The sequence below is a fragment of the Rhagoletis zephyria genome, unplaced genomic scaffold, assembly GCF_001687245.7.
Source record: "Rhagoletis zephyria isolate East Lansing unplaced genomic scaffold, Rhagoletis_zephyria_1.1 Rzeph_scaffold_01501, whole genome shotgun sequence".
In the NCBI taxonomy this organism is placed as follows: Eukaryota; Metazoa; Arthropoda; class Insecta; order Diptera; family Tephritidae; genus Rhagoletis; species Rhagoletis zephyria.
The window spans coordinates 79,604-87,694 of record NW_016158585.1 but is presented as its reverse complement, the minus strand read 5'-3'; the positions used below and the strand labels follow the sequence as shown (position 1 = coordinate 87,694).

General features: G+C 33.8%; 1 protein-coding gene across 1 annotated transcript in view; it reads left to right on the top strand.

The window, feature by feature from the left end:
- The first annotated feature begins 1,336 nt into the window (after window positions 1-1,336).
- The window catches only part of LOC108364234 (chromatin modification-related protein eaf-1-like), an 84,831-nt gene continuing 78,076 nt past the window's right edge, over window positions 1,337-8,091 (top strand). The window contains exon 1 of the mRNA XM_017617825.1: window positions 1,337-1,416. The gene's annotated coding sequence lies outside the window, so the exon portion shown is untranslated. The remainder of the gene's footprint in view (window positions 1,417-8,091) is intronic.

Sequence of the window (8,091 nt, the reverse complement as noted above, 5' to 3'; positions counted from 1 at the left end):
GTCTATTCATGATGAAATGTCAAAGCATACTGAGCATCTTTCTCTTTGACACCATGTCTGAAATCCCACGTGATCTGTCAAATACTAATGCATGAAAATCCTAACCTCAAAAAAATCACCCGTTACTACATATTGAAGTTTTTTTAACAGTTTTAGAATTTTACTAAATTTTCGACACAGTTGGAAGCGTGAATTTATGTTTATGTTATAATACTTATGAGCCATCCTTAAATAAAAAATTTACGAAAAATATTTAGTATGAAAACCATTGTAAATATTCAAAATTCTATATATTCTTATCAGCTGCCGGAGAATCTATGTATTACATTTCAATACAATTTAACGCTGAGTTATCACAAATAAGCCGTCAATATATCACGGGTTTTCTCATTTTTTCACACGACTTAGTTTAGATTTTTAATTATAAGTATCGCAGAAATACCCTTTATACGTAACAAATATAAATTATTTTTAAGAATACGGTTTTAGAAACTGAAGGAATAACTGACACTTTATGTTCCTAAAGCACAGTTTGACTCAAAAAGTGAATTAGTGTAAAACAAATAGCTCATTAATCATAATAATTTAATTACAGTATTTAAAGAAAATACTCTATACTATACTTCTTAGAACCAGCTCAAAACTAACCCGGAAGTGAACCTTTTTGAACTATCTAGGAACTGTTGGTATATGAACTGTCTCAGAACCATCTAAGCCAGAGTCAGTTCAGAACAAGTTCAAAAGTTCTGCAGAGGGCGACAATTGTCACTTCGTAGGACATCGCCATGTTAAAAAAGACAGTTGAAAGCATTGAGTTGGGATAGATGAAGAACCATTACCGTCCCTTTTCAGGCTAGCTCAGCGCAAATTCGGAACCAGTTTGATTTGCTGCAGGGTAGTTGTAAGAGGGTGCGTGCTGCGTCTAAACCGTACCACTACCTACCGCTTACAATGTTTGGATATAAAACTACATTGCTGCCACCAGGCACTTGCGGACGAGTATAAAATCCATTCCAAAGACGACCCCAGTTTCACTTTCATCGAAGTAGTAGACACGCGAACGCGGCAACAAGCGTTACGCTTTGTTTTAAAATCGACTCCATAATCGGCTCGTCCCAGCGCGCACCGTGAATTGCAGTGAAAAGATTAACAGTATTTTAAAAGTATCGCGTGTGCAAACGCGGAAAAGCTGTCAATGTCAGCTACTATTAGGCGGAGGTGTTTTTAGCAACATTTTTAAGCGCATACATATGTACATTTGTATAAAAGTACCAGCCACAGAACACAGACCAGCGGAATCGCAATGCGACGAAGCGTGTTACGAGGCAGTGATCGCGTTTTGTGTAAAGTGCCCATTGTGAGGCGGCAACATTGAACTTGCAACAATTCGTTGCATGTTTTCAACCATAGAATTGAGTACGTGCATGAGAACAATTGCGGTGTTTATTTGTGAATTGAAATTGTACAAGTTTATGTTAGCCACGGGCTGAATTGCTGTTGCCGAAAATTGTGCAATTTTTATTTAGATGGTGTTCAGCATTGCAACCTTGTTATTCTCTTGACGCTTTGTTGCTGTTTTTATTTATTTATTTATTATAATCAAACACAAAAACATAAGTTATTTTACAGTATTTGAGCTTAATTATAAGAGCTTAAAATTAACATTAAAAATTGAGGTATTTTAGGCGAAAAGATCTGACAAAGGGAAACCATAGGCTGTAAAAATGTCGAAGTAGGAGGAGAAGAACAAAGAAGTATTAGAGAAACATACATATATATCTGTGTTAGTATGGAAGAGTAGCTTATGTCAAAAGGCCGGCGTTAGTATAATGCGGCATTCCCTTTATTCTTTAAACGACAAGGAATTTTTCGATGAGACTTAACGAGAATTGACTTGCTAGTATCGGAACTATGCTTCTTTCGTTTTGCAATGAAAGTAAATGAAGACTGCCTACAGAAATGATCCTGTAAAGTAGGGATGCACAGCAGAGGTGCACTCAGTCGACGTCGCGGGCAAACTGCGCGCACGCGAGCGTGCTAGGCGAGGTGAAGTGAGCTGTACGGAGATGGCATCGTATACATATTAACCACTACACACTTATTTTCAAGTAAAAATGCGTGTATGTATGTGTACTTTTGCGACAACTGAGCCAGTGTGGCCTCAGGCCACCAGAAAAAGCCAATTTTTCCAAACCAAAAGCGCCAAGTTTTTATTATCATATTTAATAATTTTTTTGATTCAGTAAAAAGTGTATATACATATCCATTTCCTCACGTTTTTATTGATGTTTCACACTGTTTTCGACCCATTTTTATAAAAAAAATAAATCTTACTCAAAATTCGTTTCGATTGACACAAAAAACACATTTCAATTAAATAACTGAAGATTATAACATACATGTCTTGTTAAACTGAGCTGCCAGATCAGCAAAATCTTTAATATATCCAGAAGGAACAAAGGTGTGCCAATACTTTTGTCACCATGAAAAATGGTATTTTTTAGTTTTATTAAGGAACTTGCCTTATTTAACAGGTTTAATAATAAGTTTTTGTAAAATATGCAATCTCTATGCATACATAAATATGCACTGAATATAAAATAATAAAATTTTGCATTATTTTGACCCGAATTCGGACATTTAAGTTGATATCATCTGCTGTGCCAAAACTTATGTCCGGCACTGTATTTAATTTACCTATTCCTCACATTTTATTCAGTAAATGAATTCCATCTTAATGTAGAATATTAGTGTATAGTGTATACATACATACACATGTGCCTATGCATTCGGTGTGCTTAAATTAAAAAAGCATCACTAAATACCGCACCAAGCATTGAATTCCAATTATTTTGGCTTTTTGGTTTCCCAAAAGCACTAAATTTAGTGCAAAATGCACGACCTTGGCAACAGTGAGCTGAGCACATCAATGCTCAAACAGTGATGCCAGACCAAGTATTGAGTAAATGCACTATGCATATTTTTCTTTTAAAGCAAAAGTTCTAATTGGCGAGGGTATTGATTTTTGATTCTTACATAGAACACTGATACGATTCACAAACTTATCTTAGGACTTAATTAAAATAGTCAACATTATTTGTAGACGAATATATTTGTGTTCGTATGAAATAGTAGCTTATGTCGGGAGGCTGGCTTTAGTAAAATGTACCATTTCCTATATTCTTTAAACTACAAGGAATTTTTTTATGAAACTTTATACGAATATTGACTTGCTAGCATCGCCATTAACATTGCCGTCTTTTACGTTTATTTTCCAAGAGTTCTTCAACGACTCCGCGCCAGTGATCGTATGCTGCGAATGGTTCATTATACTAAAGCCAGTGTTCCGACATAAGCTACTATTCTATACGAACACAGATATGTATACTTCCTAATAGGTTTGTAAAATGCCCAATACCCAAATCCCTCGCATGAGTTATTATCGGTAAAAAATTGGGTACGCTCAAATCTGGCATCGCTGCAGCAAGTGCAGCGCCAGTGAAACAGTTTTGATATTTTAAGTACAATTGTACTTTTTTCAGTACAATTAATTTTAAAATGTACAAAAGTACAATTTGCCGATTTTAAGTACGATTTCAACATCAAAAATACTTTTTGTACCAAACGCTCAAATCTCTTCTAGCACTTTGATTCTTAATCCGTTTACATTTAAGTAAATGGATATACCTATATTTCATATTTGCTACAAAACGAAATTATGAATTGTAATTTTGAATGTAAACGTGATTGTGAACAGTAATATTAGTGATGTGCGTTATGGTGATTGCGATTTCTTATCACCGGCGGGTGAAATATCCCTCATCGCTATTTATTTTGAAAAAATCTTTGGAAATGCAATTTACCTAATGGCGATCCTGCAGAAATAGAAGTAATTGAGCAATTCGGGGGTTGAAAGTAAAAAAATGTATGTAAATTCCATGCGTTGAAATTAAAATTTCCCTTGAGGATTTCCATTTTATAGATAGTGATCTCATTTCATGTTCATTAATATGAACTGAGATATATACAGTGAGTGCCACTCAAAATGGCCCACCTGTGAAAAGTTTACAAAACGTCTTATAACTCCAAAAATTTAGTTTTTGTTTTTTAACTTTTTTATTTTTCTTAAATTTTAGACATGGCCCACTTATTTAAATTTAAGAAAATACATAAAATAACCACACATTTCTTTAAAATTAGTACTTTGTGGGATATCCTCTTTAATTTATAACTGATTTTAACCTATTAGGAACAGATTCCAAAAATTTTTTCGTATAGTCAGGAGATATTTTTTCCCACTCCTCCATAAGGGCAGTCTTGAGGTCGTTCAAATTTGATATTGCGCGCTTCCGAATTTGAACTTCCAATTTTTGCCATAAGTTCTCAATTATGTTTAAATCGGGAGATCGTGGAGGTGTTTTCAAGACCTTAGGACAATTATACCATAACCATTCCTTAACGATGTGGGCGAAATGCTTTGGATCGTTATCTTGGTACAAGTGAAAAGTATGCTCTATTCCCTGCTTCTGTGCACTTGGTTTCATATTTTCTCGCAAAATGTTTAAATATTGAAATTTGTCCATATTACCTTCCACGAAGCACAGATTTCAAACTCCTGCTGCTGAACAAGCACCCCACACCATCACATGGCCACCACCATGCTTCACTGTAGGTCGAAGATGTTTCGGATCCAGCTCTTCATTTGGTTTTCGCCATACGTTTACCCTCCTGTCTGATCCAAATAAGTTGAATTTGGTTTCGTCAACAAAAATTACGTTTTTCCAGAACTCAAAATCATTCATGTAGTAGGTTTGAGCGTATTCCAATTCTATTTCACTAACGAATGTTTCGATTCTTCCATGTAAACCAGCCTTATGAAGAATCCTTCTGATGGTTGTTGCACTGCATTTTGTATTAAATTGTTCCGTTAACATATCTCGAAGAACTGGAGCACTTAGTCGTGGATTTGATTTGACTTTTTGGAGAATCCAACGCTCCTCCCGTTCATTCAGCAATTTCTGACGAGGATGTTTTGGTTTGTTTGCGATTCGGTTTTCTTCATTATAACGTTTTATTATGTTTTTTATAGTACCGCGTGGCTTTTTAACCATCTCTGCTATTAATCTTTGACTTTACCGCTTTTGTAATGTTGTATTATTAAATTTCTTATTTCGATTGTGGTTTGAGGAGCCATCTTACGAAAATGCGCAACATCTTACACTTCTAAAATTCGCACACGCAACTAATACCTCGAACACATGTACAACATGTCTAAATGAAGCAAACAGACAAAAATTTACTAACAGTTTTCGTGAAACACCGTTATCTGTGTTGCTTTCAATGAGTGGGCCATTTTGAGTGGCGCGTAATTTTTGGTGTATTTTGTTGCTATCTCGTAAATATTGAAAACATCTCCATCTCTTTCAATTAATTTCGCTTTTCTTTATTGGTTACCGATTGAGCTTTGAGAAAAATAATACCAATTAAAAATAAATAATAAAGCTCTGGTGTTATAACATGTTTTGTAAATTTTCCGCAGGTGGGCCATTTTGAGTGGCACCCACTGTAGTGTATTAATGTTTTATCATCATTGTCTTCATCTTTGACAAAATTACACGGTCACCCGGTATTTATTTTATTTTTTAAATGATTTTAATTATTTTTTTTTATAAAATTGTAGCTCATTACATNTGGTTTAACAATTTTGTAACCCATTCATTCTAGTATAATAAGGTGCAAGTTTGAAGTGTCTAGAAAATACCATTCATTTTTTGATTGTTTGATGTTTTGATTTGTTTGCGGTGTTGCCCTCTTTTTTCCACATAACTTTTTATGTATGTTACCGCATAACTTTGCACCACGTCAACCGATTTCAATAATTATTTTTGCAACGGAACGGTAGTGCCTCAGAGGTGGTCCCATATTAATTCGGTTTAAATCCGATCATTGGATCATGAAATATTTAGATATATATATATTTTTTTTAAGTCGTTTTTTTTTTGCTAAATTTTACTTGTATGTTATATGGATGAATGCGCGTGTAGCGTTGTTGTTTTTTATTCCAATATTTTAAATTAAGCTTTATTTTATAGTTTTTCTTAGACAATGATAAATGATGTACACAAATTTCAGTATGGAAAAAAAAGTGCAACACCTTCAACGAAAAAAGTTCTCAAAAATTTACGCGAATTGAATGTAGTATCTCGATCATTTAAACATCTCGGACTCGCCCACCACTAAAAATGATTATTTAATTCTAAAGTATATATTAAATGATATAATCATTATTTTGTATAAATTTTTTAATTTTTATAAAAATTTTTTATAAACAAATGGAAATATTGATTACTTCTCGATCAGATATTATTAATCGTTTTCATTGAATATCAATCCTTATTCTATAATACATTATTTAAAACAAAAAAACACGGAAACTTGCACGGAGTCGCTAGTTATTAATTTGTTTCGCTCCTGTCACGGGTGCTTTTGCTTTCAAGGCGCGTGCCGCGTGGACTCGCAGCGAGCGTGGTGCAACCAGAGAAAACAAAAAAATAAAATTTATTTATAAACATAAGCATAGATTATTTAGTACAATATTTTTTAAGTTGTATACATAAATATGTGCATACATGGATGGCATATACATATATAAGCTGACCAACCGTCCTCCTTTGATTGTCCTCCTCAAATGTGATTTGTCCTCCTCAAAAATTTTGTCCTTCTTTGTACTCCTTTTGAGCAAAAATTTCCTCCTTGTCCTTCTTTTCAAGTTTTATAGCAGTAATGAAATTTTCAAAAAATTTCTTTCAGAATATTATTATTTTCCAATCATACACATTCATTGTATTTAATATGCGTTTACATTGTTCAAATTTCAGTTAAATGATGTAAACTTTTGATTCAACTAATCGCCTGTGAAAGTTGAACAGTGTAACCGCCTTTTAGCCTTAATCAATAATATTTTACCCTTTGCAACCAGTGTTGCCGCGCCGTTCAAAAGTTATGTATCACCAAAATTCCCTAAAATGGATGAAAAGTATCATGAAAAAAAATTTTAAGTATCAAAGTATCAATGTTCAATAAAATGCAGAGTGAATTCATTTGCATACTTAACTAAAATCACATATCAAATTGGTGTTTAACACTGTACAAGAGGAAAGCCAACTTGTGGGGAATTCCCCGATTTGCGGGGAATTTAAGTCTGTGTGGGGAATCGGGGAATGGCCCGTTTTTTGTTGGGTTTTTCAGTTTACGTGCAGAATCGGGAGATGAACTGCTTTTTATGAGGAATTAGGTGTTATTAAATTTATTTTTTTTTGCTTTACTGATTTTATAATGAGGTAAAAAAGTCGCATAAAAATGCAACTGCAACTAAGAGTACTGATTATGCAATCCTGCAAATTATACCAATTACCGTTGATTTAGAATTTTCTTTGTCGCATTTGCGTTCATATAACGAATAAACACACTTCTTTTATGTGGAAGAAAACCGCAACACTTCCGCTACCCTTGCTAAAATTTACGCGCTTGCGAAATTCTTAATTTTTATTAAACAATTTCGAAAATCGTATTTGAAAAAACTCATTTATACAATAAAAACCAAAGAAAATTCGTAAAAATATTGCTTTTAATATAACTAACAGAACAATGAATCATTTTATGTCATCAAAGTTCAGAATAAGTTAACAAGATGAAAAAAGAAATCTGATGAGGAGATGTGGTGATCTCCGAAATAGTGCTATAACTTCTACCGCTTAGACTTTGTTGCTTTTTCAATTTTTCCTAATAAACAATCGTGGTACAAAGCTCAATAAAAATATTAAAAATAAAATGTTAACAAGCCACAATAACATTGACAAATACATAGTTTAGGAAGAGCCTGCCTGAAACTATACAAAAAAGCAAATAAGCAAATGGATGTATAGAATTGACAACAACAACCACGCTGTCGAGTTTAAATAGCGGCAAATCAGCTGCACTTGATAGTAGTTGGTTGAATAAGGAAAATGAATTAGCAACAAGAGTTTACGGGATGTACATAGCTCAGTGGTTAACGCTTCTGACTTTGAACATCGAATTCGCAGGTTCGAT